This window comes from Scyliorhinus canicula, chromosome 1 (genome assembly GCF_902713615.1).
Source record: "Scyliorhinus canicula chromosome 1, sScyCan1.1, whole genome shotgun sequence".
NCBI lineage: Eukaryota > Metazoa > Chordata > Chondrichthyes > Carcharhiniformes > Scyliorhinidae > Scyliorhinus > Scyliorhinus canicula.
Genome location: NC_052146.1, coordinates 223,619,957 through 223,645,266, shown reverse-complemented (window position 1 = coordinate 223,645,266; position 25,310 = coordinate 223,619,957). Strand labels below are relative to the sequence as shown.

Sequence of the window (25,310 nt, the reverse complement as noted above, 5' to 3'; positions counted from 1 at the left end):
AGGTTGCGGGGGGATCTTATAGAAACATATAAAATTATGAAGGGAATAGATAGGATAGATGCGGGGAGGTTGTTTCCACTGGCGGGTGAAAGCAGAACTAGAGGACATAGCCTCAAAATAAGGGGAAGTAGATTTAGGACTGAGCCCAGGAGGAACTTCTTCACCCAAAGGGCTGTGTATTGAATTCCCTGCCCAATGAAGCAGTTGTGGCTCCTTCATTAAATGTTTTCAAGATAAAGATAGATAGTTTTTTAAGGAATAAAGGATTATGGTATTCGGGCAGGAAAATGGAGCTGAGTCCACAAATAATCAGCCATGATCTCATTGAATGGCGGAGCAGGCCCGAAGGGCCAGATGACCTACTCCTGCTCCCAGTTCTTATGTTCTTACTTTACATTAATGATCTGGAAGAAGGAACTGAAGGCACTGTTGCTAAGTTTGCAGATGAAACAAAAATCTGTCGAGGGACAGGTAGTATTAAGGAAGCAAGGGGGCTGCAGAAGGATTTGGACAAGCTAGGAGAGTGGGCAGTGAAGTGGCAAATGAAATACAATGTGGAAAAGTGCGAGGTTATGCACTTTGGAAGGAGCAATTTAGGCATAGACTAGTTTCTAAATGGGGAAATTCTTAGGAAATCAGAAGCACAAAGGGACTTGGGAGTCCTTCACGATTCTCTTAAGGTTAACGTGCAGCTTCAGTCGGCAGTTAAGAAGGCAAATGCAATGTTAGCATTCATGTCAAGAGGGTTAGAATGCAAGACCAGGGATGGACTTCTGAGGCTGTATAAGGCTCTAGTCAGACCCCACTTGGAGTATTGTGAGTAGTTTTGGGCCCCGTATATAAGGAAGGATGCGCTGGCCTTGGAAAGGGTCCAGAGGAGGTTCACAAGAATGATCCCTGGAATGAAGAACTTGTCGTATGAGGAATTGTTGAGGACTCTGGATCTGTACTCGTTGGAGTTTAGAAGGATGAGGGGGGACCTTACTGAAACTTACAGGATACTGTTAGGCCTGGATAGAGTGGACGTGGAGAGGATGTTTCCATTTGGAATAAAACCTAGAACCAGAGGACACCATATCAGACTAAAGGGACGATCCTTTTAAAACAGAGATGAGGAGGAATTTCTTCAGCCAGAGAGTGGTGAATCTGTGGAACTCTTTGCCGCAGAGGCTGTGGAGGCCAAATCACTGAGTGTCTTTAAGACAGAGATAGATAGGTTCTTGATTAATAAGGGGATCAGGGGTTATGGGGAGAAGGCAGGAGAATGGGGATGAGAAAATATCAGCCATGATTGAATGACGGAGCAGACTTGATGGGCCGAGTGGCCTAATTCCGCTCCTATGTCTAATGGTCTCATCTCTATTTCCTACGGAAGCTAAAGAAATTCGGCATGTCTGCACCGACTCACAAACTTCTATTGATGTGCCATAGAGAGCATCCCATCTGGCTGCATCACAGCTTGCTATGGAACTGCTTGGCCCGAGATCGCAAGAAACTGCAGAGTGTGATGCCCAGCGCATCACACAAGCTTGCCACCCGCACATTGAATCTGTCTACACATCACACTGCCTCAGGAAGGCAAACAGCGTTATCAGAGACCTCTCCCATTCAGGCTTTGCCTTCCTCCGGACTCTTCCATCGGGCAGAAGATACGGAAGTCTGAAGACCCGCACATCCAGACATAGGGACAGCTTCCCCACAGCTACTAGACTCCTCAACTTCAGATTGATCTGTTCCCTGTAAGAACAGTATTCACAACGTCCTATGCTGCTCTATCTCATGTATTTTCATTGTTTGGCCCCTTGTTCTGCACTGTAACCAATCACTGTTGATGTACCATTTGTCAATGTACTCTGTCGATTATTTTTTTTTGTCTACTATGTACATATTGTGTACGTTCCCTCAGCTGCAGAAAAATACTTTTCACTGTACTTCAGTACATGTGACAATAAATCAAATCAAATGAAATCAATATTTGGGCTCCCAGCACCGATCCCTATGGTACTCGACTAGTCATTGCTTGCCATTTGGAAAATGACCCGTTTGTTCCTGCTATTTGTTTCCTGTCTGCCAACCAGTTTTCTATTCATCTCAATACACTACCCTGTTGTTCGTTGTGTTCTCTCTTTAATTGGCTCTGTTTATGGCGGTTAATATGGTCGCCTTCCTTAAACCTAATTACGTTTGCTCAAGGGTCGCCAGGTATCTTTCGATACCGCCACAAGGTTCAAAACCCAATACTGATCAAAGACTCAATACACCAGTTAGTAAGTTCAAAATCAATACTCATTTATTTACACACACAGTCAATTATACTCATGCACAAACTCTACCAACTAAACTATCACTACTAAAGCCTATACTTAGCTTCGGGTGCCCACTCAGTCAGAGGAACAATGGCCGTTGTCCGGTTGAGCTGGTATGGAATAGTAGCTAGGAGCGTCTGTCTCGTAGCATACGTTGACTTTGGACTTACTTGTTCTGGTGCAGCTGCTAGGCAGGCCTCTCGTCGCTGAGAGCCAAGGCCAAGAAGAACGATTCTCTCTTGGGGGCTTCTTCTTATACCCAAAGGGGCTTCGCGCGTTTTTGGGCAGGCCTTGAACTTGGTCCCAATTAATTGGACCGTATCCTGATCATCAGTATAGATTTCTCCCATAAAGGGGTGGGTACCCTGATTGCTGGGCGGGCCCTAGGTGGCCGTTGGCCTGCTTTGTTCTTGCCTCCTCTGGCGCCGGGGTGTCTGCCTTAGTATCGTTTACCTAAATGTTTCTCTTTTGTCCCCGGAGATGGCTCATTAGTATGGTAATGGCTTTGCAGTATCGGTCTTGTCTGGGAGCTACACCTGCAATCAACAGACAAACCTTGCACCTGCTTCCTTCCTCAGCATTGTCCATTTTTCCTGCATTCTTTGCAAAATGTCCATTTTGTAATCGCGTCGTGGCCACCCCAGGTGGCTACAACCCCGAATTCCATGCGCTTTGATTTTACATATTAATCTCTTACGTGGAACTTTGTCGAAAGCCTTTTGAAAGTCCAAATAAACCACATTCACTGGCTCCCCCTCATGAACTCTACTAGTTACATCCTTAAAGAGTTTCAGTACATTTGTCAAGCATGGGGCGGGATTCTCTCAGCCCGGGGCCGGGCCGGAGAATCCTAGCGACCGGCACGATTCGCTCCACGCTGCCCCGACGCAGGCACATGATTCTCCGCAGAGTGGGGAATTGGCGCGGCGTCAGGCGGGGGCGCCAGGCCGCCGGTTCTCATCCCAGGATGGGCCGAGCAGCCATCGGAAAAATGCCAGAGAATTTTTATGGGGAGCAGGCAGGAGAATGGGGATGAGAAAATATCAGCCAAGATTGAATGACGGAGCAGACTTGATGGGCCGAGTGGCCTAATTTCGCTCCTATGTCTAATGGTCTCATCTCTATTTCCTACGGAAGCTAAAGAAATTCAGCATGTCTGCACCGACACAAACTTCTATTGATGTGCCATAAAGAGCATCCCATCTGGCTGCATCACAGCTTGCTATGGAACTGCTTGGCCCAAGATCGCAAGAAACTGCAGAGTGTGATGCCCAACGAATCACACAAGCTTGCCACCCGCACATTGATTCTGTCTACACATCCCGTACCTCAGGAAGGCAAACAAGTGGCATAGTTGACCCATCTTTCTTGCCTTCTGATCAGAAGAACAGTGTGCTGAATAGTACGCTCCCAAAATGGAAGTGATTTCCACATTGGGAAAGATATTATTGGCTGTGATGATGGCAGATGGCATTTCTGGCACCGCCACGCCAGGTTCGAATAAGACAATAAGCAGGTGGGCTTAAAAGTGGGACCTCATCCGCACTATAGTAATCTCAGTTAAAGTTGGATTGTAAGGAACCTTCTTGTGAATCCTCGTTGGGCTCTTGTTTATGTTTTAATTCCTGTTCTTTTGGCTGTTTTAATTCCTGCACCAGGGCAATTCTGGGACCTACACCTTTAATTTTTTTTTTAAAGGCAGTAGGAGATGCTGACATCAGTGGTGGCACGTCTTGACAGAATTTGCTGACAACCAATCAGCTACTTTCTTTTCCTGGGACATGGCAGATTCTCTATGTGGATTAGTCCGAATTAAGAATGTCCGGCTGGTCTCTCTGTGTGTTTTTACTTTCAGTTTTGTTTGGGAGCTGCAGAGCTAAGCAGAATCCTTTTGAGACTATCTCCCAGAAGAGGGGAATTCTCCCTCAAATCTTAGCTGGACCTTCCTTCAGATACACAGAGCAGCTAGTGAGTACTCCAAGCCTGAAGACAGAGTTGGGGAAGGCAAACTTTCTGGATTCCTCTCCCATTAAAGTACCAGAACACTCAAAGGTAAAAACTGTTGCTTTGATATTCTGTTTAACTGAGACAAGCTGTTGGTGAGTCTGCTGAAGCTGATCTCATATCAGGAACTGAGCAGTCCTGGAGTGTATCTTCCATGGGTAAGGCTCAGCCCAACACAAGTTAGCGTGTGTCCCCAGAGGGGATCCCACAGTCTGAAAGTCCAGCCTGCGTGATGCTAAAGTCAATATTTTCCCGCTTCTGTAGTAGAAAGATTCAACACGCTCGTTAAGAAAAAACAAGGCTTTATTTACGAAGAGACTGCTTGCAGTAATGGCTGAAACTTGAAGTCAGAGAGCAGTCAGCAAAACTGCTGATTCCTTCTCAAGTTCACGCTTTCACAGAGAATCAGCTCAATATTTATACATTATCATTATCAAGATTGCGTGACAACAGTTTAGTCAGGAATTCGATCGGAAATAGAAACGGAAGCAATGTCATAAAACAGACCGTTTTTGTCGCATCACTCACACCATTATCTTGTCCTTGGAGGGAACATTGAAAGGTCGGAGGAGACTTATTTCTTCCTGAACTTATCTTGTTTTATTCCTACAGCCCTGGGTTATGACGAGTTAGTTTTATCAGTAGTTGCCGAGGTCCGGTATTTTGGAATGGCTTGACCTTTTCTGATCTTATTCAGACTTCAAGTTATGCAGAGTTGGCCTTATCAGTCTTACAGTCTGAAATGGTTAGAGCAGCTTTTCTTACATTGTATCAAACATTTTGACCGGTCTTCCCATTGACCAGTTTTCCCATCATGCCATTACTTAATTCGTACCATATCACATTCCCTCCTTTTGTCATATCATGACAACTAGTTAAATAGGTATATCCATGACTCGATTGAAAATGCATTTACACAAGCAAACAAGCAATCCTATCCCTAGTAGCATTAGTAGTAGTAGAATGAAGGCCTTAAAGATCCAGTCAAATAATCCGTGACCCAACCACCCTAGCCAACCCGGCGGGTTATAGTCATGAAATTCACTGCCAATCTCTTGAATTTGAGCAGCCTGTCTCTTAATATGGTCGGCCAGGTTAGTGATATTTTCAGAGCCATCTGGAATATAAGTACAGCACTCCTGACCTACGATAGCGCACGTTCCTCCCTGCGAGGCTAACAGATAATCCAAAGCCAGTCGATTTTGTAATGCCACGGTCCGGACAGCCACTAGCTCAGCTGAGACCTCGGCCAGTGTCTGTCCAGTTTCCCTGGCTTCTGCTGCCATTACGTTCGCCAGTTGTTCCAGTGCCGAGGCCATGTTGATCAGTTCGTTGGATGCCTTGCCCGTTCCATACAAGGGAAAGACCATCATAAAGAATTTCTCGTTTTAGAAATCGTCCTTTTTGCTCGCGAGGGGGAGTGCTTAAGGGTGGGTAGGTGATGCATTTGAGGTACGACATATCCCAAAAAGCAGGATCCTGTCCAATCAATGGGGAGCCACGGTTATGCTTTAGTGCCGCATATGAAATAGGTTCCATTATAGGCCGTAAAATCATCAGCTAATGTCATCCAGGGGATTGGGGATGTCTGTCTCCATGAACTGTTAGAGGTTATATTCCATACCTTGGACCAATCACAGTTAAACATGCCCTTGTTGGATATGCCTGGTACCGGTCCTTGCCAGTCAACTGTAAGGTTGCACCTACTTTGTCCCATTAACTTTCCTTTCCCTGACTTATTAAAACATATGGAACCTTGAACATTATACGAGTGGACAGTGAGGGAGGGTGGAGTCAAGGCATGATTATAGGTAGGTCATTATGAAGCTGAAAATTTAGTCATGTCATAGCCAGCAATCTCCATATTTCCATATCTCCTCTATCTCCCCTGCTCCCTGTTTGATTTTGTCGTAAAATCCATTCAACCGTCTCTGCGATATGAAAGGGGAGGGATTGGAGAGGTATTCCTTCCCTCGAATGGACGGGGATGGGGGTACAACCCAACACTTGCTTACATTCAATTTTTCGGCATAAAGATATGACATATATAAATAGGTATTGGAAGGCAGGTCTCGTTTAGTTCGTTTTTTTACTACCGAGTGGCCATTAAGGCTAAATAGTCCAGAGAGTCCAAAAATTATACTGAAGATCTTCATCCTGTGTACTTGTCTGGGTTGGAGACTATCTTCTTGCAATCGGATAGATGTATCCAACTTGAATGTCCTTCAAGCTTGACGGATATTGGCGTAGTCAGTAGTACGAGGAAGGGTCCGCTCCAGCGTTGTCCTAGTTTCTTTCTGTCCCAGTTTTTCACCAACACATGGTCTCTGAGTTTGATCACTGGATATCGAGGGACGGTTGTCCCTGTCGTTACTGGGAGATGTGCCTGTTTTACCTGTGAGTGGAGAAACTTCAGAGAACGTGTTAATTGCTTCAAATAGTTCTGCATTTGTTCCCCCACCACATGGAGGTCTACTCCCTCTAGGGGTTTTTCATGGGCATCCCAGGGAGTCCTCATTGGCCGACCATAGACTATCTCTGCAGCTGACAGTCCGGTCCGCGAATGATGAGTCACTCGCATGTGAAACAGTGCCAAGGGTAATACTTTTAGCCAATTTAACCCAGTTTCTTCAGTTAATTTAGATCATTTTTCATTTAAAGTCCTGTTGGCTCTTTCCACAATTCCTGCTGCCTGCGGGTGATACGCGCAGTGCAGTTGCTGTTTAATTACGAGTGCTTCGCACAATTCAGTATTGATCCGAGCTACAAAATGTGGTCCATTATCTGAGCTCACCATTTTGGGTACCCCAAAACGAGGAATGACTTCCGTTAACAACAACTTCACCACCGTATGTGCCGTACAATTAGTGGTGGGGAAGACTTCAATCCATTTACTAAACACATCGATTATTACTAAACAATATTTATAGAACTGTGCTTTTGGCAATTCGATAAAATCAAGCTGTATACAGGCAAAAGGGCCATCTGGCAAGGGAGTGGTTCCTGGAGGGCATTTAATGCCTTTACCCTTATTATGTTTCATGCAAATGACGCATCGATCCAGCCGCGTTTGCGCTGCTGTATTCAAATCTGGGTGCCACCAAGTTTTTAGGAGTGGCTGTACCATTCCCTCCTTGCCAAGATGGGTACAAGAATGGAAATAATCAATAAGTATCGGCAATAAAGAATTCGGAATACATACTTGACCAACGGGAGTAAGCCAGATGTCTCGTGTCAAGGAGTATGAACACCCCATTGACTTCCATAGTGTGCGCTTGGAATCAGAGGCGTCAATCTGTAAATTTTGAACCTCAGTTATCTCTGGCATGCCCTTCGTTGCTAATGCAGGTACCTTGTTTAGAGCCTGATTAGCCCCACTGGGAACAATCAGAGAGGCTGATATAGCCGCAGCCTTAGCAGCTGAATCAGCACGGGCATTTCCTAATTGAACAGGAGTGTCCCCCTTTGTGTGCGCAGCACATTTAATAATTGCCAATTGTCGGGAAGCTGAATAGCATCAAGGAGATTTTTAACCCAAAGAGCATTTTGAATGGGAGCTCCCGCAGAGGTGAGAAAGCGTCGCTGTTGCCAGAGGCGGCCGAAATTGTGGGTCACGCCAAAGGCATACCTAGAATCAGTGTAAACATTAGTACTTTTATCTATGGCCAAAATACATGCTCGAATAAGGGCGAATAGCTCTTCTTTTTGTGCAGAGACAGGGACCTGGAAGGCTGCTGCTTCCTGCATGTCAGTGTCGGTTACCACGGCATATCCCGACTGTGGGATGCCAGTGAGCGAAATGGAGGAACTGCCATCAACATAAAAAATTAGATCTGGATTATCAATAGGCCGGTCCGTTAAATCCAGGCGAGGCGCGGTAAGGAAGTAATTCCAAAGCAAATAATCGTGTGGCGGGTCCGCAAGGTTATCGGGGGGCTGTTCGAGGCACACAGCAGGATTTAAGGTAGAACAGTAATGAGAGGTAGGGGTTTTGCAATAGTGAAACCTCATAGCGGCTCAAGCGCGCTTGAGTCAGATGCTGGGTTTGCTGAGACGTTAGGAGAGGCACAATAGAGTGCGAGGTATGCATTTGTACTGGCTGGTGAAGGGTCAGATTAGAGGCTGCCTGTGCTAACAAATGGACAGCCGTAAGAATTTGGATGCAGGGAGGTAGACCGCAAGCTACAGGATCCAAATTCGTAGAATAGTAGGCGACCGGGCGATGCCGGTCACCGTGTTCTTGTGTAAGAACACCAGTGGCAAATTCATCAAGAACATTAACATAGAACTGAAAGGGTCTGTCATACATGGGGCAGCAAGGTAGCATTGTGGATAGCACAAATGCTTCACAGCTCCAGGGTCCCAGGTTCGATTCCGGCTTGGGTCACTGTGCGGAGTTTGCATATCCTCCCCGTGTGTGCGTGGGTTTCCTCTGGGTGCTCCGGTTTCCTCCCACAGTCCAAAGATGTGCAGGTTAGGTGGATTGGCCATGATAAATTGCCCTTAGTGTCCAAAATTGCCCTTAGTGTTGGGTGGGGTTATTGGGTTATGGGGATAGGGTGGAGGTGTTGGCCTTGTGCAGGGTGCTCTTTCCAAGAGCCGGTGCAGACTCGATGGGCCGAATGGCCTCCTTCTGCACTGTAACTACTATGAATTCTATGATAGGTCGTCCTAGCGCTGGGGCGGTAGCCAGGGCGTTTTTGAGAGTAACAAAAGATTGTTTTGCTGAATCAGGAAGTTCAAACTTAAGAGGAGCATTTTGAGAGGAGTATGGAGTTAAGTCTTTAGTATGTACAGTAACATTCGGAATCCATTGTCTGCAAAAGTTCACCAATCCTAAAAAGGCTCGCACCTGCTTAGGCGATGTAGGAAATGGGGTCTGCAGTATAGGAGTAATGCGTTCCTGAGTAAGGGAGCAATCCGTAGCACTTATTAGGACACCCAAAAATTTGACCTGCCATTGGCCTTTATGAACTTTAGCAGGCGGGATCACATACCCCCACGAATGGAGACGGATGAGCAGGTAAACGGTGTCACGCTGGTTAGCGATGAAATCAGGGCTGGCAAGGAGTAAGTCATCAACATATTGGATGATGGTGGAGCCACCAGGAGGTGATAATGTCGTTAACTGGGAGTGCAATGCCTGTGAGAAAAGGATTGGAGAATGAATGAAGCCCTTTGGGAGCCTAGTCCAAGTGTATTGATTGCCCTTAAATGTAAATGCAAACAAATACTGTGATTCAGGGGCGAGGGGTATCGCAAAAAAGGCATGTTGTAAATCAACAAGGGTGAAAACAGTTGCTTCCGGTGGGACATTACTAAGGATTGTCGCCGGGTTTGGGACAATAGGATGTAAGGGTTCCACTATCTGATTAATACGTCGGAGGTCTTGGACCAAACGCCATTCGGATGGTCTTCCTATCTTCGGAACTGGAAGAATCGGGGTGTTACAGGGCGATTGGCATGGTATCAAAATTCCCTCTTGAAGGAACGATTGAATCATGACCAAGACTCCTTCTTCAGCTTTGGGGCGCAAAGGGTACTGTGAAATCGAGGGCAAGGGCATGATCCAGCTTGAAGATCCAAACCAACCGACGGCTCAACACCTCACCTTCTGAAGGGATCTCAACCTCAGCAGTGAAGGTCTTCAAATCGCTCATACCTCTTAATCCCTGTTTTTTTTTTAACCCTTCCTATCCTGTTTACCATGTGTCTGTCTTGTGTATGTCTGGGGGAAGGGTGGAAATGGGGTTTGGGTATAGGCAGACTTATTATTTCTATTATATGTTTATCTTTTACTCTTGTTAGAAATAAACAGTTCATGTTTTACTTATAAATCCGGTGCCTGTAACTCATTGGAGTGGTCAAGAGTTAGCTATCACAGGAAAATACACAGATTATTGGTTAATTCACTTATGTTGGGACTCTGGGGTCTGTGGGGCTGGAACTCATCGTGCAATCACCCGGTGTGTTGTAACATAAATTGGGAGCTCATCGAGTATTTGAAACATTAGACGGTGAATTTAGGGTACAGAGTAAATTATATAAAGAGACACCATGTTTGTAGTAATGCAACAGGATGGTTATAATACAAAGTTTAAAAGATATAGGAGCAGAATTAGACTATTCGGCCCATCAAGACTGCTCCACCTTTCTATCATGGCTGATATGTTCTTCATCTGCTACCTACAATGTTACAGGCTAAGAGCTGGATTGCAAAATCAGCCAGAGCATCTCCTCCATAGACCTAGGAGCGGGAGTTGGCAGTTTAGCTTCCTGAGCCTAAACACCCTCAATGTGATCATGGCTGATCCCATCCTGGCCTCAACTCCACCGTCCTGCCCGTTCTCCATAACCCTTCAACCCATTACCAATTAAAAATCTGTCTAACTCCTCCTTAAATTTACTCACTGTCCCTACATCCACCGCACTCTTGAGTAGCAAATTCCACTGATTCACAACCCTTTGGGAGAAGTAGTTTCTCCTCAAATTTGTTTTAAATTTGCTACCTCTTATTCTAAGATTATGACCTCTCGTTTTAGAATGCCCCACAAAAGGAAGCATCAGCTCCAGGTCTACTTTATCCATACCTTTTAGCATCTTGTATACCACAATTAGATCTCCCCTCATTCTTCTGAACTCGAGAGAGTATGGGGCTAACCTGCTCAATCTCTCCTCATAAGACAAAACACTCATCTCTGGAATCAATCTAGTGAACCTTCTCTGAACTGCTTCCAAAGCCATTACATCTTTCCTCAAATATGGGGACCAAAACAGTGCAAATACTCCAGGGTACGGTCTTACCAAGGCCTTGTATAGTTGCAACAACACTTCCTTACCTTTATACTCAATTCCTTTCGCTATAAATGCCAAAATTCCATTTGCTTTCCTTATTATCTGCTGCACCTGCACGCTCGTTTTCTGTGACTCATGCACGAGGCACCCAGATCCTTCTGCATAGGAGCACCCCATAGTCCCCATTTAGATAATAAGTTACCTTTCCATTTTTTCGATCAAAATGCATGACCTCACACCTAGCCACGTTAAACTCCATCTGCCACAGTTTGGCCCACTCTGCTAACCTATCTATATCCGTTTGTAAGGTTCTTATTTCCTCATTGCAACTTACTGTCCCACCTATTTTTAAATCATCTGCAAATTTGGCTATAGAACCTTCTATCCCTATTAAGATAGATTATAAATAGCTGGGACCTAAGTACTGAACCCTGTGGCACGCCACTAGTTAATTCTTGCCATCCAGAAAAAGACCCATTTATCCCGACTCTCGGTCTCCTGTCCGTCAGCCAGTCTTCAATCCAAGCTAATAAATTACCCCTAATCCCATATGATCTCACCTTGTGAATTAACCTTCTGTGGACACCTTATCAAATGCCTTCCAGAAGTCCAGATATACTACATCTATAGGATCCCCATTATCCACTTTGTTTGTTACATCTTTGAAGAACTCAAACAAAATAGTCAAGCATGATTTGCTCTTCATAAAACCATGCTGACTCTGATGGATAGCACTTTGGCTTTCCAAATGTCCTGACATTACATCCTTGATAATTGATTCTAACAAATTTCCAACAACAGATGTTGAATTAACTGGTCTGTAATTTCCTACATTCTGCCCCCCTCCCTTTTTGAATACGGGCATTACGTTAGCATTTTTCCAATCCACTGGAACCTTTCCTGTGTCCATGGAATTTTGGAATATCATGACCAATGGATCCACTATCTCTGTTGTCACCTCCTTTAACACCCTAGGATATAGACCATCAGACACTGGGGACTTGTCTGCCCTCAATCCCAAGACTTTGTTGAGTACCGTTTCCCTATTGATGCTGATTGTTCCAAGTTCCACCCTTTCTATTACCGCTCTGAATTGCCCGTTCCGAGAGGAATGGTACTAGTGTCCTCCACCATGAAAACTGAGGAAAAGTATTGATTTCGCATCTCTGCCATTTCTGCGTTCCCAGTTATTAACTCACCAGTTTCATCTTCCAAGGAGCCAACATTCACCTTTGCAACTCTCTTCCCTTTCATGTACCTGTAGAAGCTTTTGCTATCCTTATTGATATTCTGTGCTTGTTTTCTTTTTTAATTTACCTTAGCTTTTTTAAATTACTCTTTTGATATCCCTTTGTTAATATTTGAAATTTTCCCAATCTTCCAGTTTGCCACTGGCCTTTACAATCTGATATAACTTAGTTTTTGTCTTTATAATGTCCTTGACCTCCTTGTTTAGCCATGGAGTTTTTTACCCCTCTTCCCATCTTTCTTCCTAACTGGGATATATATTAGTTGTGAGGAATTAAATCGCTCCTTAAACAACTGCCACAGCTCATCAGCTGTCCTACCTTTTAGCCTTCCTGCCCAGTCTATACGGGCCAAATCTGACAAGCCTATGTCATTTCCTTTGTTCAGTTCCAGAACACTAGTGTGGGACTCCACTTTCTCACCCCCAAACTGAATCTTGAATTCTACCCTATTTTGCTCACTACTCCCTCGTGGATCCTTAACTATGAAGTTATTAATTAATCCCCCCCATTACAGAACACTAAATCGAGAGTAACCTGCTCCCTGGTTGGTTCCCCAACATACTGTTCCAGGAAACACTCTATAATACATTCAATCAACTCTGCCTCCAGGTTACCCTTGCCAATTTGATTCCTCCAGTCTATGTGTATATTAAAAATCACTCATTCATATTGCTGTACTTTCTTGCAAGTCCCTAGTATTTCCTGGTTTTACTGTGCCCCACTAGAATTGGTGTTTGGGGACCTATAGATTACTCCTACCAAGGACGTCTTCCCTTTGCTATTTCTTATTTCTACTCAGGCTGATTCCACATGTTGATCTCCAGTGATTATGTCATTTCTCATTACAGCGCTGATCTGTTTCATCACCAGCAGGGCTACGCCACCTCCTTTTCCTTTCACCCTATTTTTCCAATACCCAGATCTGGGCAGACTTCTCCCGAATCCCCGCAATGGCCCAACGCTGGCGTAAAAAGCAGAGGAAACCACTCTAGCGTTGGGCCGACTGGACATTGCGGAATCCTCCACACCTCCGTGGGCTAGGCCGGTGATAGAGGGGATGGCGCCGTGCCAATCGGTGCCAGAGGGCCGGCGCAAGTTAGCACATGCACAGAACCGCTGGCGTGGTTCCGCGCATGCGCAGACCGGCCGGCTTATTCTAGTGCATGTGCAGGGGGTGTGTCTTCTCCACGCCAGCCATGGTGGAGCCCTACAGGAGCTGGCGCGTAAGGAAGGAATGCTCCCATGGCACAGGCGTGTCCGCAGATTAGTGGGCCCCGATCGCGGGCCAGGCCACCATGGAGGACCCTCCCTGGAGCCGGATCCCTTCGCAGCCCCCCCCCCCCCCCCCCCGAAGGACTGCACCAGCTGGTCTACCAGACAGGTCCCGCCATGTGGGACCATGTCTAACCCACGCCGGCGGGACTGGCTAGAAACCGATGGCCGCTCGGCCCATTGGGCCCAGAGAAATGCCGGCATCGGCCCCCGACTGGCGCGGTGTGATCCTCACCCCTGCCTGAAAACCGGCGGCGGAGAATACGGCAGCCGGCGTCTGAGCGGCGGGGTGGGATTCACGCTGCCCCCCGGGGATTCTCCGACCCAGCGGGGGGGTTGGAGAATCCTGCACCTGGTCTCCCTGTAACCACGTTTCAGTAATCCAGCACCAAGTTATAACCTTTTGTTTCTATTTGCACTGTTAGCTCATTAAGTTTGTTCCGAATGATTCTTGCATTTAGATACAAAGGTTTTAAATGTGTTTTACTATTAGATATCTCTATTCTTCTATAATTCCTTGTTGCATAAAGACATTCACCTGTTCTGGCCCTCACTTTTATTTTCTGATAACCATCCACCACATTGCTAACCTGCACTCTTGCCTCCTCTAAATTAGGTTTTCTAGTTTTCCCTACAACTGAACCCTCTCCCTCCTATTTAGTTTAAAGCCCTATTTACAACCCGAGTTATTCGATTTGCCAGGACTCTGGTCCCTGCATGATTCAGATGAAGACTATCCTTTCGGAACAGGTCCCCTCTTCCCCAGTACTGGTGCCAATGTCCCATGAATTCAAACCCATTTCTCCCATGCCAATCTTTGAGCCACGCATTTACCTTGTTAATCTTACTGACCCTGTGCCAATTAGCTTGTGGCTCAGGTAGTAATCCAGAGATTATTACCTTTTTGGCTCTGCATTTTAATTTTGCTCCTAGCTGTTCATACCCATGTAGCAGAACCTCTGTCCTTGTTCCACCTACGTCGTTGGTACCAACGTAGACCACGACAATTGCATCTTTTCCCTCCCACTCTAAGTTCTTCTGCAGCCCAGATGAGATATCCTGAACCTGAGCACCATGAAGGCAGTGTAACCTTCAGGATTCTCAATCCTGGTCACAGAGAACAGTGTCAATGCCCCCAACTATACTATCCCCGATTATGACTACATTTCTTTTCTATCCCCCCACTTGAAAAGCTCCCTGTATCACGGTGCTGTGGTCAGTTTGCTCATCCTCCCTGCAGTCCCCGATCCCGTCCACACAGGGAGCAAGAATCTCGAACCTATTGGACAAATTCAAGGACTGAGGCTCCTGCAACCCTACCTCCTGGATCCCTCAACCTGTCTCAGGCAATACAGCCTAGGCCAGATCAACAATCAGTAAAATTGTCTAAAATCTAGCTACATATGAAACAGATCGAAATGCAGCGAACAGAGAGAAATAGACCTACTGCAAAAACATTAAGGAATGGAAATGGAAATGAGAAGATAGGAAAGAGTGAATGAGACAAAACTAAAAGAAATGGAGATGGAAATGAGGAAGCTGGAATTAGAAAAGGCCTTCCAGCTTAAGGCACTGGAAATGAATGGCAAACTGCCAGAACGTGGAGGGGAGCCTAGTCCTAGAATGGAATTTAGTGGTGATATGTTTAAGTTTATCCAGCTTCTACTAAAATTTGAAGAGAAAGAAGTTGAAACGTTTTTTAGGGCTTTTGAGAAAATAGCAACCCAAATAGAGTGGCCAAAACGGAAGTGGACATTACTTCTGCAGAATATGTTGATGGGGCGAAATCAGAAATGTATGCTGTCTTCTCAGAACAGGACTCGAGGGACTATGACACGGTATAAAGGGTGATTATAGATACATACAAATCGGTTCCCAAAGCATATAGGCAAAAGTTTCAGAATTTGAAGAGACAACCAGAGCAGACCCATGCAGGATTTGAAAGGGTCGAGCAATTTTAATTGATGGATAGAAGCTTTGGGAGTTGAGACTATGAGACTCTGAGAGAGGTAATTCTCTTAGAGGAGTTTAAGAATTCCTTGCCTTCAATAAGAACCCATGTTGAAGATCAGAGGGTGCAAACTGCTAGGCAAGTAGCAATAAAGCTTATGATTATGAACTAATCCATAAATTTAATCATTTGTTCCATCATGCCCATAATTTTGAAAAGAATAGAAATATGGAGAGTGAGAGGATAGCAGATTGGAAAAGGTAAAGAATGGATAAGTGAGAAGGTTTTGAGATCTCCGCCTCAGGCCAGAAAGGAAGGTACTGGGGGTGGAAGTGAGACTTTGAAGCCCACTTGTTACCATTGCAACAAGGTGGTACATGTTCGTTCAGCATGTTGAAAATTGCAAGGAAAGCCCATGGTCCTGCAGGTTCATAGGAAGAATTCTAAGGAGGGTGTGAAAGTGGAGAATGTTACGGTGCAGATGGTAGTATTAATTATGGGTAGCACAGTAAGCAGCACTGTTGCTTCACAGCTCTAGGGCCCCAGATTCGATTCCTGGCTTGGGTCACTGTCTGTGTGGAGTCTGCTAGTTCTCCCTGTGTCTCTGTGGGTTTCCTCCAGGTGCTCCGGTTTACTCCCGGTAATTTGGACATTCTGAATTCTCCCTCAGGTGCCGGAATGTGACGACTAGGGGCTTTTCACAGTAACTTCATTGTGTTTTTTTTTATAAATTTAGAGTACCCAATTATTTTTTCCAATTAAAGGGCAATTTAGCGTGGCCAATCCACCTACTCTGCACATTTTTGGGTTGTGGGGGCGAAACCCACGCAGACACGGGGAGAATGTGCAAACTCCACACGGACAGTGACCCAGAGCCAGGATCGAACCTGGGACCTCAGCGCCGTGAGGCGGTTGTGCTAACCACTAGGCCACCGTGCTGCCCTGCTTCATTGCAGTGTTAATGTAAGCCTAGTTCTGACAATAAGATTATTATTCTAAATAAATATTTTTATTTTCCTTTTTTACATTTTCATCCAAATTTACACCCACCAACCAACAATCAACGGTAACAAATACAATAGCAATCCCCTGGCCAACAATTCCTCCCTCCCACCAACCCCCAAACAACCCTCAACATTTTAAATACAAACATCAACGGTTCAGGAATCCACCATCCACCCATATATAGTCATCAACAACATAGACAGTCCAACCCCCTTCCCAGCACCCCAACCCCCCCCCCCCCCCCCCCCCCCAATGTTCAATGTCATCCAATTCTTGAAAGTGCATAATAAACAAAGCCCATGAATTGTAGAACCCTTCCATCTTTCCCCTCAACTCAAACTTCACAGGGTGAATAAACTGACCTCCACCCCAACAGAATCCGCCTTTGGGCGATCAGCGAGGCAAAGGCTTAAACATCGGCCTCCGCACCTGCTTCTAGCCCCAGCCGATCCTATACCCCGAATATGGCCACCAGACGACGTGGCTCAAGCTTCACATGTACCACCTTCGAAATTATCCTGAACACCTCTCTCCAATGCCCCTCGAGCTTTGGACAGGACCAAAGCATATGAACGTGGTTTGTGCCCCCCCCCCCCCCCCCCCTCGCAACATTCACAAACATCCTCTACCCCCTCAAAGAGTCGGCTGATCCTCGCCTTTGTGAGATGCGCCCTATACACCACCTTCATCTGTATCAGCCCCAACCTCACGCACGACGTTGAGGTATTTACCCTCCAAACACCTCACATCACAACCTCTCCTCCATGCTCTCTCCCAACTCTTCCTCTCACTTTGCCTTCATCCCCTCCAGCGGTGCCTTCTCTTCTCCCAGAATCGACCCATAAATCGCCAACACCACCCCCTTCTCCATTCCCCCTGTCGTCAGCACCTCCTCCAACCGGAAAACTTTGTATCTCCTCCTTAGAGAAATCTCGGACCTGTATATACCTAAACATTTCCCCCTTCCCCAACCCATATTTCACCCCCAGCTCCTTCAATCCCGTAAACCGGACCCATAGAAACAAATCCTTTAATGCCCTGACTCCCTTCTCCTCCCATCTCCGAAAACTCCCATCCCACTTCCCTGGATCAAATGTGTGATTCCCCCGAATCGGCATTTCCCCATACCCCGCCCCAGCCTAAAATGCTGACGCAACTGCCTCTAGATTTCCAACGTCGCTACTACTACCGGACTAGCTGAGTATTTCCCTGGGGCCATCGAGAGTGGCGCTGTTGCCAATGTCCTCAGCCCCAACCCCCTACACAGACCCTCCTCCATTCTAACCCACTGAGAGTCCAACCCCTCTAACCCAGCCCCTCACCTGCTCTGCGTTCACCGCCCAGTAATAATACAGTAAATTCGGAAGACCCAACCCCCTTGACTGCCGTCCTCTCTGCAACAGCACCTTCCTAATCCTGGCCACCTTCCCCCCATATAAACGAGGTAATCATCTTTTCGACCTCCTTGAAAAATGCTTTTGGCAGGAAGATCGGCAGGCACTGAAAAATAAACAAGAATCGTGGCAATACGTTCATTTTAATTGCCTGTACCCAACCTGCCAGCGACAGAGGGAGACCATCCCACCTTGCCGGATCTGCTTTCGCCCTCTCCACTCCCCTCCCTTCGGGAGGCACTCCTCCAATCTATCCGCCAATACCTTCACCAACAACTTTGCATCCACATTCAAGAGTGATATGGGCCTCTACAACCCACACTCTGTCGGATCCTTATCCTTCCTGAGCAACAAGGAGATTGATGCCTGTCCCAAAGTCTGTGGCAACACCCCCTTCCCTATCGCATCCTCAAACATCGCCACCATCAGCGGCGCCAACAGGGCGTGACCTGTCCAATTTTGGCTCCTGCACCATATTCCAGTCTCCACCCACTATCAATTCATGTTAACCCAAGTCGGGGATGGCCCCACACACCTTCTTTACAAACCATGCATCATCCCAATTAGGACCATACACACTTACCAATGCCACCAACCTCCCTTCCAATGCCCCTGTCACTATTACATATCTACCTCCCTGATCTGCCACAACTTTCTCCATTTGGGACCTCACTCCTTTGTTCACCAGAATTGCAACCCCCGTGCCCCACTATCGAAGCCCGAGTGAAACACCTGGCTAACCCAGCCCTTTCTAAACCTTCCCTGATCGTTCAGCCTCCTGCACCATCGCCACATCTGCTTTCAAACTTTTCAGTTGCCCAAGCACCCTCGACCTCTTCACTGGGACTCGCAACCCCCTCACGTTCCATGTAACTATCGTAACCGGGGGTCTCCTACCAGCACCCCCCCCCCCCCCCCCCCCCGCTTATCCATCATCATCATAATTTTGGGGCCTAACCCGCTCATTGTTAGACATCAAACCCAGGCCAACCCTCCCAGAATACCCCTACACTCCCTCTCAAAGAAACCCCACCCTATGTAGATTCCCTTCTCTCCCTTTTCTCGCCTAGGCCCATTGCAACGTGCTCACCACGCTCCAATGTCCGCAGTCCCTCCCCCCACAACACCTCCACTCACTAGCCGACTTAAGTTAGCTAGTGCGGAGGTCCCTGGCTCAGGCTTTTCCTTCCCTCCCGCCCAGTCCCAGGAAAAAAAAATCAAATATATACTTTTCATAAAAAAAGTGTTGCCACAAAGAACAGCAACAAAAATCTTTGACCTCTATAACTGCATGAAGTAAGAACATTATTCAAAGCATAAAGAACAGCAACAAAAAAAAACTTTAACCTCTATAACAGCATGATGTAAGTATTATTCAAAGCTGTAAAGAACAACAACAAAAAACTTTTAACCTCTATAACAGTATGAAGTAAGAACATTATTCAAAGTTACATATATACATTCTCCCACTCTTTACTTCTGTCCCAAGCCTTCTGCCTTCATAAATGCCTCCGGCACCTTCACCATCTCAAAACAAAAGTCTCTGGAGTTGTGGGTCACCCTTGGCTTTGCTGGATACACCACTCCAAACCTCAATCCACTTTCGTGCAACGCACCCTTCACTCGGTCGAAAGCAGCTCGCCGCTTTGTCAGTTCCACCATCAAGTCCTGATGGACACAAACCTTCGCACCAGCCCATTGCATCTCCCGCTCCTTCTTTTCCCAGTTCAATACCTTCTTCTTCGTGTGATATCTGTGAAAACAGATGATCACTGCCCTTGGTGGCTCGTTCAACTTAGGCTTAGGCCTCGGTGACCGATGAGCTAGGTCCAATTCATACCGAGAGGGTTCTTCTCCCTCCCACATCAGTTCTGCCAACAGCTTGGCAAAGTACTCTGTGGGCCTCGGGCCCTCTGACCCCTTGGGCAAGCTCATATTCCTTAAATTTTGTCATCTTTAGCGGTGCTCCATATCCTCCAGCTTTGCTCGCAGCCCCTTATTGGCTTCAACCACCCTCTGCAGCTCATCTCCCATCAAGTTGAGCTGATCACTGTGCCGCGAAATGGCCTCCTCCACTCCCTTCCTCTTCTCACTCTGTTCTCTTACTTCAGTCAACGCCATTGCAACAGCTACCTCCACTGGGGCAAATGCCTTCTCTACCAATGCCTTCAGTGCCACTGCCATCTCCTTTCTCATCACCTCCATAAGTTTTGCAAACTGCTTTTCGAACTCTGGAGACACTACCTCAGTCACCTTCTCAGCTGTAAACAGTGCGGCTCTATCCAGCGGCCCGGCCTCCGCCCTCTTGTCAGCCCCGGGCTGGTCCTCATGCTCGGTGCGAGCTCTCATTCTCTCCCGTCCTTGCTGCTGTCTTTCTCTGATTTTTGGATATCTCTTGCCTCTTTGCCGCTTCTTAGTTCTTCATGGATTGCCCCCAGGACCGGGCATTAAAAATTTCCAAAGAAATAAAAAAAGCATATAAGCCTCAAGCAGGAGCCACCTAACATGTGACAACCCCTCCACATGCTGCCTTTGGCTGCCTCGTATGCTGGGCCCTGCCCCACTGCCCCAGCTGGTTCAAGCATTGACCTCAGTCTCACTGCTCCTGCCGTTCCACACTTCAACTTCAGCCCTGCTGTTCCACACCTTATCTTCAGTTCTGCTGCTCCAGCTGCCTCACCTTCTGCAACGTTTCAGCTGCCTCACTCCTGGATTTGGGCCTGCCGCCTCGTGGTAGGCTCTGCCCCTGCCGCTCCAACTTCTGCGCACTCCAGGCTCGACGGCCTCCACTCCGGCTGCCTGATACTCCCGCGGGGTTCTTCACCGGTTTGGTTTGGCGTCCGTTCCTTATGCCCTAAAGGCCGAAACAAGCCGGGGAGAGATAAAATAAACGGGGAAACCCCCTGACACTGGAAATAGAATCCGCTGGTGGGTGCCTCTTCTTAATGCGGCCGCTCCGCTCGCAAGCGCCATCGGAAGCCCAAGATTATTATTATTATTAACTGGACTTAGGAGACCCAAGTGGGAGCAGATGTAGAGAAAGAGGTAGATGAGAGATATGCCAATTTTGTGTCCAAGGGGAAAGTCACCTCAATTTCCTCGACAGAAGTAGCCAAACCCATAACAATTTTAAGAGAGCACAGTAAGAAGTCTTACAACACTAGGTTAAAGTCCAACATGTTTGTTGCAAACACTAGCTTTCGGAGCACTGCTCCTTCCTCAGGTCAATTTTAAGAGACACAGGGGCTACTCAAATTCTTGTGCTCTTGAAGGATTTGTTTTTTTCTCCAGAGAGCTCAATGAAAGCTGAGATATTTGTGAATGGGATGGGGAAGTTGTATCCCAGTTGCATTGTATAAAGTGCAGTTGGAGAGTGATTTAGTGTCAGGTCCAGTCGTGGTTGGGGTGGTTAAGGAATTCCCAGTGGAAGGAATAGACTTAGTTTTGGGGAACGATTTGACAGGAGTGAACATTGTAGCTTCACTTATGATTATGTAGAGTCTGAAGGAAGTACTGCAGTTAGCATTTGAAATGCCGATTGTAGGGCATACAGGAGCTAGGAAAACTCATTGGACAGTAGACGGCTCAGAGAAAGAGTTGTTGATGGGTGTTGAGCATGTTTCGAGTGACCATGGTGGTGAGTCAGGTCCTGAGCATTTTCAGACTGAAGGTGACCATAAGACTGAGGAATTAGACAAGAGTCTTGACTTTGACTTTGGTTCTGAATATGAAGTAATGGTAAACAGTTGTTACAAGAGTGGTGGTAAGAAGGAAGAATCAGATAGAAGTTTTGACTTTGACCTAGGTCCTGGTTATGAGGTAATGGTAAATAGTTGCTGCAAGAGTGATGGTAGGGAGGAAGAGTGAGACGACATCTTGACTTTGATTTTGGGTCTGACTATGATACAATGATAGACAGTTGTTCCTGAGTAGACACGTCACCAATTGAACTTGGATGACTGGTGGGAAATTCTTCCAGAACTAGTAAAGGAGGAACCAAGAGGAAGTAGGTGAATTGGACTTGTCAAAAGATAATTTGGTCCCGCCACTTGTGGTAAACCCTCGCTATTCCCTTCAGGTGAAATAAGTTCACAGAGCAGGCTTGCTCTGAAGGGAAGTATACCTGACTGCACAGCATCAGTTAGTCAGGACAAGGACAGTAAGGGCTGGGGAGTCATACCAAGCAAGCAGCTGGTTGACCCGCATTCTTTTGAAGGTTTACAGTGCTTCTTTGAGATAGCAGAAATAGCCAGGAAAGTGAAGTAATTGGCCATCAATCCTGTTCAAGAGTGAAGTGGAAGGTGAATGACGAATCCTGTGGTGGTTCTGCAACCACAGAGGATAGAAAAAACCCAAACTGTTCATAGAGTCAGTGATGTCCCATACTCTGATTCTGAAAGTGGGGATTCAGGTGATGGTTACAAAAACTCCGATAAGGAGATAAAAGTTGCCACTCCAGGAATAGCGCCTGTTAAGTCAATCAACTCTGAGAGGACCGAACCCTCAGCAGCACTATTGAAGGTAGCTCTGTGAAGGCTGGGAGAGAATGTAAAACTGATGGGGTTGAAAAGCGTCTATTGGTTAACAGTGAACCCACTACCTCATTCAGTGTTAACAATTTTACTCATCGTCTACTTGTAGGAAATCCTCAAAAATTGCATAAAAGTTAATCAGTTAATCAGGAAGGACTGTTACATGATGGACTGAAAGAATAGGTATCATGAAGGTACCAAAGGAGCGCAGACAAAATTGTAGGAAAACATTTTGTTAACTACCTGTGGTGCGGACCTCCAAAGCCTCGGACCACCAAAGCTTCGACTAAACCCACAGAGACTGGCTCAGTTAGAAATTGAGGAGTGATGCATGTTTGTCATGTTGCATAAACGTGCAAAGCTGTTGCAGAATCATTACTAATGCCGAAACCGGGAAGTGGTATTGTATAATGGGACTAGTTTAGGCAGGTATGTATGGGTGTTGTATGTCTTGCATACCTCATAATGAAACGTCTATAGCGTGACGCTTCATTCTTTTCGGGAGAGATGTATGTAAGGAGCCCTCTTGTGAATCCTCATTGGACTCTTGTTTATGTTTTATTTCCTGTTCTTTTTGCTGTTTTAGTTCCTGAATCTGGGCATTGCCGGGGCCTGCATCTTTAATTTTAAAATAGCAGTAGCAGGAGATGCTAACATCAGTAGTGACACGTCTTGGCAGACTTGGCTGACAGCCAATTGCCTACTTTCGTTTCCAGGGTCTTGGCAGATTTTTGATGTGGATTGGTCTGATTTATTCTATCTAGAATGTCCTGCTGGTCCCTCTGTGTTTGTATTTTCAGTTTTGTTTGGGAGCTGCAGAGCTAAGCAGAATCCTTTTGAGACTCTCTCCCAGAAGAGGAGAATTCTCCCTCAAATCTTAGCTGGATCTTCCTTCAGATACACAGAGAAGTTAGTGAGTACTCAAAGCCTGAAGACAGAGCTGGGAAAGGGGAACTTTCTGGATTCCTCTCCCATTAAAGGTTCCAGATCACTCGCAGGCCTAGTGAAAACTGTTGCTCTGATATTCTGTTTAAGTGAGACAAGTTGTTGGTAAGTCTGCTGAAGCTGACCTCATATCAGGAACTAAGCAGTCCTGGAGTACATCTTCCATAGGTTATGTTCAGCCCAACACAAGTTAGAGTGTGTCCCCAGAGGGTATACCACAACCTGAGAGTCCATTCTGTGAGTGGTCCAGCTTGAAGATCCAAACCAACCGACGGTTCAGCACCTCACCGTCTGAAGGGATCACCATCTACAGGGACATCAACCCCAACAGCGAAGATCTTCAAATTTCTCATACCTCTTAATCCCTGTTATTAGTTAACCCTTCCTACTCTCTTTACCATGTATCTATGGTGAGTATGTCTGGGGGAGGTTGGGACAGGGTTTTGGGAATACGTAGACTAGTAGACCATCCCTCCATTATTTCCATTATATGTTCATCTTTTACTCTTGTTATAAATAAAGTTTTTTTTAATAAATTTAGATTACCCAATAATTTTTTCCAATTAAGGGGCAATTTAGCGTGGCCAATCCACCTACTCTGCACATTTTTGGGTTGTGGGGGCGAAACCCACGCAGACACGGGGAGAATGTGCAAACTCCACACGGACAGTGACCCAGAGCCGGGATCGAACCTGGGACCTCAGCGCCGTGAGGCGGTTATGCTAACCACTTGGCCACCGTGCTGCCCTATAAATAAAGTTTGTTAATGTTTACCTTATAAATCTGCTGCATGTTACTCATTGGAGCAGTCAAGGGTTAAAGATCTCAGGACATAGACAAATTATTGTTTAATTCACTTATGTTGGGACTCTGGGGTATGTGGGGCTGGAACTGACCTCCACTAGCCCAAGGTGTTACATGGACAGCATGGTAGCACAGTGGTTAGCACTGTGGATTCACAGTGTCAAGGTCCCAGGTTTGATTCCCGGCTGAGTCACTATCTGTGCGGAGTCTGCACGTTCTCCCCGTGTCTGCATGGGTTTCCTCCGGGTGCTCCGGTTTCCTCCCACTAATTCAGAAAGGCCTGCTTTTAGGTAATTTGGACAATCTGAATTCTCCCTCTGTGTACCCAAACAGGTGCCGGAATGTGGCGACTAGGGGTTTTTCACAGTAACTTCATTGCAATTTAAGTCTAGTTGTGACAATAAAGATTATTATTATATTATAAAGTTTTAACCACCCAACTGACTGCCATAATAAGGCCTGAAGGCAATAATGCACCTTTAGAGTTTGAACCACATAATGTGGGGAATCCGCTTTTCATGGGTAAGTTTGTTGGGGCAGTTTTAAAACCTGCAGCTGGACCTATGGTGGCGGCCATGGAGTGAGTGGTCGCATATTTGGCAGCTCCCGCTCAAGGTGTTTTTTCCGGTCCTTTTCTCCATATTCTAGGTGGAAGTTTTGATGGAAAAATGGGTAGACGAGAGAGCAAAGTTAAACTCCACTGGTGATGTTGGTGTATGGACCCACGGACCAGAAGTGGGTTGAGAAGGAAGGAGCTGTTGGAGCAAGAAACTTTTTGTGCGCCACAGGTGAAGATGTTGGAGGCTAAAGGGTCTGCCCTACCAGCCCAATGGTCGACGGAGTAACTGGTGGACTTCTTAAATGGGAAGTTCAGCCAGCAGAGGAAAGGAGGCCAGGAAAGCCTGGCCAGGGTGGCGAAAACGGGGCTCAACCAGGTAGAGCCGAGGCTGGAGACCCAGGGCCAGGAAATCCATCCAGAAAATGGAGGAGGCGATGGGGGAGCATGAGGAGCAGCTTACCTCATTAGCGTCTGAGATCGGGATGATGCAGTA

General features: G+C 46.4%; 1 protein-coding gene across 3 annotated transcripts in view; it reads left to right on the top strand.

Annotated features, from left to right (window-relative positions):
• Nucleotides 1-25,310, top strand: part of LOC119971979 (potassium/sodium hyperpolarization-activated cyclic nucleotide-gated channel 1-like) — a 334,310-nt gene that overhangs the window by 233,135 nt on the left and 75,865 nt on the right. The gene's annotated exons all lie outside the window — the stretch shown is intronic.